The sequence below is a fragment of the Protopterus annectens genome, chromosome 10.part0 (genome assembly GCF_019279795.1).
Source record: "Protopterus annectens isolate FY-2018-M chromosome 10.part0, PAN1.0, whole genome shotgun sequence".
Classification (NCBI taxonomy): domain Eukaryota; kingdom Metazoa; phylum Chordata; order Ceratodontiformes; family Protopteridae; genus Protopterus; species Protopterus annectens.
The window spans coordinates 1,636,142,429-1,636,150,694 of record NC_056744.1 but is presented as its reverse complement, the minus strand read 5'-3'; positions in this window follow the sequence as shown (position 1 = coordinate 1,636,150,694).

The following is an 8,266-nucleotide window of genomic DNA, read 5'->3' as shown; positions in this document are numbered from 1 at the left end:
ATTGAGGATAAGAAAGAAATTATATATTGTTACTATTATGCAAAAAGCCCAGAATTTCCAGACAGAAGATATACAAAATGATTAAGAGAGAAATTAGAGGAAAGAAAAATACTTCCACAGGAAAAACTGTCACAAGTTTCAAATGAAAATTTGTATTCAATAATATAACAGATTTGTGAAAAACAGACTATAGATCAAGAAACAATCTGTTTGTAAAAAGCAGCATCTGAGGAAGTGCAAAAACATAAACAACAAAGCCCAGAGATATTTGAAAAGTATAAAAAAGAAATATGGACATGAGTAAGAAAGAGATATTTGATATGGTGCAATATTTATGCAAAGGAGAAAGCCAAATTAATCAATATAAAGAAGGCAGTCCCAAATATATTTGAAGAAAAATACAGGCAAAGGCATCTGGGTATGGACAATTTTATAATAAAAATAGTACTATCACAAAGATGGAACACAGAAAAGAAGATTAGTAAAGTAAAAGTTAAAAAAATAGAAGTTGAAGTTATGGAGTGCCTATGAAGTGAAGGATTTGGTGTAGAAATTCTAACACAGGTTACATCACAGCATGATGGAACAAGTCAGCAAAGATAGGAGAAACAGGAAGATCAGGAGACATCTGAAGAAGAAATATGGACATGGGAAAGAAAAAGAGATTTAATATGCTGTGGTATCTATGCAAAGGAGAAAGCAAAACTAACCAATACAAAAAGAGCAGCACTAAAGATTTTTGAAGAGAAATACAGACAAAGGAATCCAGACATGGAAAACTTTACAATACAAAAAAATTAAGAAGACCAAGAGGAAAAATAGAAAAGGAGATTAGTAATGGAGGAGTTAAAGAAACAGAAAATGAGGTTATGGAGTATCTGCAAAGTGAAGAATTCAGTGTAGAAAATCTAATTCAGAAAGCACCACAGCAGGATAGAGTAACGGATATCCAAATTAAGGGGAAATCAGTGGAACAGGAAGTAATTGGTCAGGTGCCATATGAAGATATTTTGGAGCCTTCCACAGGAAACCAGTATAAATGTTCACTTGAAGGTAGACAGCAAGGAAAGGAACAAGAAACTGTGGAAAGTCTGATGCAGTCAATGTTGAGGAGTGCTAGGCCAGTGAGTTCCCGTATGACAGAGCAATGGATGGCACAGGATGAAATTGAAGAGAAGGTGCCATAGGAAGATGCTATAGAACTTTCTATAGAATGCCCACAGGAAATGGAAAACAAGGGATTTTCCCTAAGTTTGGAAGAAAATGAGCTAAGAGAAGAGTTGCTTGATTTAATAAACATAGATAGATATATTAATATGAATGAAAGAAATAGACTGCAGAAGGTCAATAAAACCCAAGAAGTCAGAAGTCTGATAAAACAAATAAATGCAGTAATTTGGACTGTCCATAGAGATCCATGCGACATAACAGATGTAAACAGGATATATTACTGTGCAGCTAAATGAATAACTGATAAAGTTCCACCACAAGAAGACAGGGTAGCGAGGGAAAGGAAGGGAGAAATCTAATACCATCATGGAAATATCGAATAGAGAAAACTATAAAGCAAGTAAGACAAGAAGTGTCACTGTTAGAAGAATATAGAAGAGGGAATAGATCAACAAAAAATACTAAGAAAGATAGATGTAATAAAAGCAGTGCGCAGTATTAGAACAGACCAGGATCTATCATGCGCTATCACAAATAAACTAAAAATTTCAGTACAGGTGGAAAAACTTAGAAGATACACAGATAAATATAAAGGAAAAGTACAAAACAAGCAATTTACTGATGACCCAAAAATGTTTTATAGACAAGTGGGAAACAAGGTAAAAGAAATTGAAAGACCGCCAAAAAAAGAAGAAATAGATAGATTTTGGAGAAGTATCCATGAAGATCCTATGGAACATAACAAAGATACTAAATGGACAGAAGTAAAAAGAAAGAATAAGAAGTTTAAAGGTACAGGATATGAAATGGGATGAAGTAACAGCCAGAGAGATTGAAACAAAGTTAAGAAAAACCTCTAATTGGAAAACCCCAGGCCCAGATGCAGTACCTAACTTTTGGTTAAAAGTATTAACATCTTTGCACGAAGATTTAGCCTTGAGTAAGAGCTATTTATATGCACACCCTGAACAGACACCAACCTGGCTAACAACAGGAAAAAAAATGCTCCTGCTTAAGAGTGAACCTGCAAGCTACCCTAAAATTATAGACCAATTACTTGCCTTCTGATGATGTATAAACTATACATGGGAATTGATGCTGACAGAGTTTATAGTCATTTAGAAGAAAACTCAATTATGGCAGTAGAACAAAAGGCAATTAATGAAAGTCATATGGAACAAAGGATTATTTGTTGCTAAATAAAGTCATATTGGGAAGTGTAAAAAGGGGAAGAATCTAAGTACAGCATGGATTGACTACAAAAATAATTGATAGTATCCCACATTCATGGATAAAAGAGTGCTTAAAAATGTATAGGATACACCCTACACTGATCAACTACATTACAGTGACCATGAAACAGTGGCAGACCACTTTGCAATTAAGCCATGATAAAGGGCAAATTATTATTCCAGGGATAAAAATTCAAAGGGAGATATTCCAGGGTGACTCTCTGTCACCACTGCTATTCTGCCTTGCCCTTAACCCATTAAGCTGTCTACTTAACAGCTTAGGTCATGGCTATAATTTGGCTCCTAGAAAACAACAAAGTGTAAAGACTTCTCTCCTTCTCTTTGTCGATGATTTAAAACTGTATAGCTCATCAGATGAGGAACTGAAAGCACAACTGTAGGTTGTTAAAACATTTTCAGATGATATAAGAATGTCATTTGGTCTTGATAAATGTGCAAAAGCAACCTTTAAAGCAGGAAAATTGCAGCACCAGGAAAACATCAGTTTGGGACAAGAATGTGATATAAAAGAGCTTAAGCAAGAGGGAATGTATAAATATTTGGGAACTGATGAAGGATTAACAATAAAACATGAACAAATGTGAATAAAACTTAGTAAGGAATACATTACAAGGCAAATTAATCCCAAAAACAGCATTGACATCTAGGAACAAAATCCAAGCTATAAACCAATTTGCTCTTTCTGTCCTAACTTATAGTTTTCGAGTGATTGACTGGCCGCAAAATGTGTTGGACAGATTAGATAGGAAAACAAGAAGGATGCTCCATGCTCACTAAATGATTTATAAAAATCAGTGCATACCAAGATTATATATTCCCCCTTCCAAAGAAGGAATGGGCCTCCTTGAAATTGATTACATGTATAGATCTGTAATCGTGGGACTCCACACATATCTGCTGACATCACAAAACCTAAATGTAGTGAAAGTTTTGAAACGTGAGGAGAATAAATCTAAGATGACTTCCCTGCTTAGGCTAGCAGAAGCATATCGACATCAAGCAGGAATGGAAATCAAACCAGAAGTAGATAAAACATCAGACAGTGGCTGAATGTGCCAAAAAAACAAAACAAAGAATATAAAGTGAAGGATCAGATGAGAAGGCAAGAAATGTGGAAAATGCATAAGTATAGTTGCAAGTATAGAAAACTTCTGGAAGAACCTCATGTTGATCAGGAACGAACGCGGGAATGATTAAGGAGAGGTGAATTCAAACCAAGAGATGAAAGGTTAATATTGCCTGCCCAAGATAAAGGGCTGCATACACTCTGGTTTACAAAGTCTATTGAGCATGAGGGAAAAGCAGACAAATGTAGGTTTTGTAAAACCAAATTGGAAATAGTCACACACCTTGTTGCTGGTTGTGACATACTAATGGCAGAAAGACTGTATACTGAAAGGCATAATAATGTGGTAAGACTATTGCACTGGGGATTGTGCAAACATTATAGGTTCATATGTAGGTACTAGGCTATTGGCCAAAGGGCCTACATAAGCCTAGCCAACAAGTTTCCCTGGCTTACGCCACCCAAGAAAGTTATTTTCCTGTGGCACTGTCGAGCAGAGACACAGAAGTGATCCCCGTGGTGTATTTCCTATTTCCCATCCACTCATCAAGATTTTTCTTGAAGAGTGCTAATGAAGAACTTTGCTTGACATAGATGGGTAGCCTGTTCCAGAGTATGGGAAATCTCTGGGACAGGAATCTATCCCTCCAGCATGTCCTGTTTATTGTGGTGACAAGGTTTAGTTCCATAGAGCATGTAGCTCGGAGGGATTGGGATGGGTATGGATTATGGTACTGAAGTGTCTGAAAATCACTGGAAACATGATCCACAAAGCATCATAGAAAATGATGAAGTTTATATCACATGTGATCATCCACTCCCAACAGTTCAAAACATACATGCTACAAAACCAGATATAGTGGCCCAGGAGAAGGAGATAAAAGTAGCATTGATCATTGAAATTGCCACACCCAGTGACTACAGTGTCTTATGTACAGAGAGACACAAAGTCATAAAATATTAGGATCTGCAGGCAGAAACAAGAGCAATGTGGAAGAAAGTTACCCAGACAATCCCAATAGTAGTAGGAGCAATGGGTCTTATAAAAAAGAATCCACACTCGTATTAAGGTATGTTACCAATCCATGTAACCCTGAAAACCAAAAAGACTACAGACTATTTAAAAACCAGCAAAGCGAGATGTAGAGATGGAGCGGTAAAAACGAACAAACTGTTTATTAAGCACTTTCGGAAAAGGCAATACTTCTTCAGACAAAATACGTACCAATTAAGCACCATTTTATATAAAAATATATAAGCAACGTAATTATTCAATTAAAACTCTTAGAAAACAATTATCTTTAAAGAGATATTCCACAATAAAAACAGGAATTCCAAATTTTAAACATTAAAGTGCAAAGCAAACGGACAGTTTTAAAGAAGCATAACACTAAAACCAACAAACTAGGGCACTTCTTTACCCAGAGTTAAAAAGTCAAGTCAAATATATAATAAACATTCATTTAAATCACCAGTGTTCTTTTAAGTGTGTATTAGGCTAAAATTCAAATTCAACCCTAAAAAAGGGGGAAAAATATATAAAGAAAAATAATGACAAAAACAATATAAATGTCGTAAAACCTAAACAGGTATTAATAACCTATATAATTAAACAACATGCAAGAAAAACGATAATCAGCAATAGTTTTTTTTAAAAAACCTAAACCGCTGTATAAATGGAATACATTATAATAATAAATGAAACAGTATACTTGGAAAGTATACTGTTTTTATATATCTTATGATAACTAAAACACTTTCTAATATTAAATATTAAATATTAACATACCCCTAAATAATGATAACTATGGGCTACAAGCCAGGACTGGTAAATCTAAATGCAAAATAACTACCTTTTCAGGGCTAAATATTTTAAAATACATTTAACAGACACATACTCATTCAGCCCTGGAGGTAAATAAGCTGCACTTCTAATTTGCCAGAATAGTTCTTCCATTTCTAATTGCAGTTGCCAGGGACCACCCCTCTGGTCAACTAAAACCTGTTTTAATATGGCAAATTTGAACTTATGTTCTGGAAAATCAATAACGTGCCTTGCAAGAGCATTTGTAGTATCTTTCCTGCTAATGGCATACTGATGCTCATAGATGCGCTGCTTAATTTTCCTTTCTGTTTTTCCTATATAGAAAACAGCTCATCTCTGGCAACAAGCGAAATAAACCACACCTTTTGTTCCGCAAGTATACTTGCCATGCATTTTATAATTCCTATCTCTAATTTTAACCTTTTTAACTCTGGGTAAAGTGCCCTAGTTTGTGGGTTTAACAGGGGGGCCCCCAGCAACTGCAGGGTTTGCTGGTGCCTAAAGCCGGCTATGAAAACACCCACCAGAAAATTAGCTCCCTTTACAGGTTAAAAAAGTACCTTGCAGACCCACCAAAAAACCCTATCCTCGTCCTATTTGCTTCCAATCCTCTTATATGCCTCACCCACCTTTACAAGCCTAAGCCTTACAGTAAAATCTAAACTAGCCTGCTGTTACAATAAAGTAGCTAAATTTGCTACCAACACTGCATAATGAGTTCAGCACCACAAGCCTTAAAGCAGCTGAACTGGTTAGAGCGTAACAACTACATAACATACCCTCAGCTGGTTATGGCATACAAACTGATATACTTTCCTAAACAATGTCCTGCATTAAAAACATTGTTATTGCCTTACAACCTCACAAGAGACCTCTGTTCTACTGATAAATTTCTAAAAAACACTGCTAAATCAAATAATTCATCAGGAGACTCACTATACTCCTGTTACATCTCCAAACTCTTTCATCGGGGGACTCACTAAACTCCTGTCACATCTCCAAACTCTGGAACATCTTTTCTACACAAGTAAAACTAATTAACAAATTCTCCATCTCAAACAATACCATGCCCAGGTATACTCATGTTCATCACCAGGTTGAGACCTCTTGTGAAACCGCTAACTTCTTATTGTTTATGACTTTTTGTCCTTCTGTACTTGAATAATTATACCCCTAACAACATTTCCTCCTGCACTTGAATCAATACATTCCTTTTCACACACACCCTCTTAAACAACACTGCTCACCTTACTCTTTTTCTAACGTCCCCATCTGCTGCTATACCCCTCTCATGCATCCCCTGTATACCTATGTTATGTTATTTGGAACAGGCAACGTAAATAGAAGTAATCCTATACCATGCTCTCTCACTGATTTGCTATTGCTGCTATCCACCTAGACACTAATACTAATATCACCCCTCCAACATAATTTTATAACTTACTTCATTATATCTCTTGAATTTTTTACAAACCTATGCAATACTAAAATCTCCCTTCATTACGTATCTTGAACTCATCACAAAACTTTCTTTACTGAAATGTAAGAACGCTAATCTTCTTTACAACAATATTTTCCCTTCTGCGATATCAATCCATTTACTTCTTTAAGATTTTATAGCTGGAACAACTCTATAAACTGAAATACTTCACTGTATACACCTGTTTTATAATTATGTTTGTTGTTTTATGAAAAATGTAACTGTTGTTTTTCTGAGAATTCTCTGAAATTCACTTAATATAAATGTACGGTGGCGGAGCTTTTCTCCCCAGGCCTCCTCTCTAAATGGGCTCTGCCTGGTTAAACTTTCCTCATCAACAAAGACAAATAAATGAATAATCAATAATACTGGACCGCCTCATTAGCCTTGGCAGACCCACAGACACAGAAACATTCAAACGAGTCTAAGTATGTCTACATTTTTGTTAAATGAACCCTTGCTGTCACATGACTGTTACAACATTGGCAATGAGGAATATCACTTTGCTAACCCTGGGAATTCTTTTCATAATGTTTCACAACAAGGACATAAGAATGAACAGTCAGTAACTATCTGACTTCTTCCTTTCTCCTTCTTGGTAAAGTGAGACTAATGCTACTTCTGATACCACAGATATTCCCCAGGAGAGAATACCCACCATTACCCACAATGTATTGAGTGCATTTATCACATCGTTTCAGCTCAGGGTGAAACCTGTGTGTCCTCTCTGCCTTATACTATCCGTGAAGGCCCTTGAGGTGAATCCTGTCTGTCCTCTGTGCCTTATACTATCCCTGAAGGCCCTTGAGGTGAATCCTGTCTGTCCTCTGTATCTTATACTATCTCTGAAGGTCCTTGAGGTGAATCCTGTCTGTCCTCTGTGCCTTATACTATCCCTGAAGGCCCTTGAGGTGAATCCTGTCTGTCCTCTGTGCCTTATACTATCCCTGAAGCCCCTTGAGGTGAATCCTGTCTGTCCTCTGTGCCTTATACTATCCCAGAAGGCCCTTGAGGTGAAGCCTGTCTGTCCTCTGTGCCTTATACTATCCCTGAAGGCCATTGAGATGAATCCTGTCTGTCCTCTGTGCCTTATACTATCCTTGAAGCCCCTTGAGGTGAATTCTGTCTGTGCCTTATACTATCCCGGAAGGCCCTTGAGGTGAAGCCTGTCTGTTCTCTGTGCCTTATACTATCCCTGAAGGCCCTTGAGGTGAATCCTGTCTGTCCTCTGTGCCTTATACTATCCCTGAAGGCCCTTGAGGTGAATCTTGTCTGTCCTCTGTGCCTTATACTATCCCGGAAGGCCCTTGAGGTGAAGCCTGTCTGTCCTCTGTGCCTTATACTATCCCGGAAGGCCCTTGAGGTGAAGCCTGTCTGTCCTCTGTGTCTTATACTATCCCTGAAGGCCCTTGACCTCATTCTCTTTTCTGCCTCATTGCTTGCCACTTTCATTTGTTCAGATCCCTCCTTGT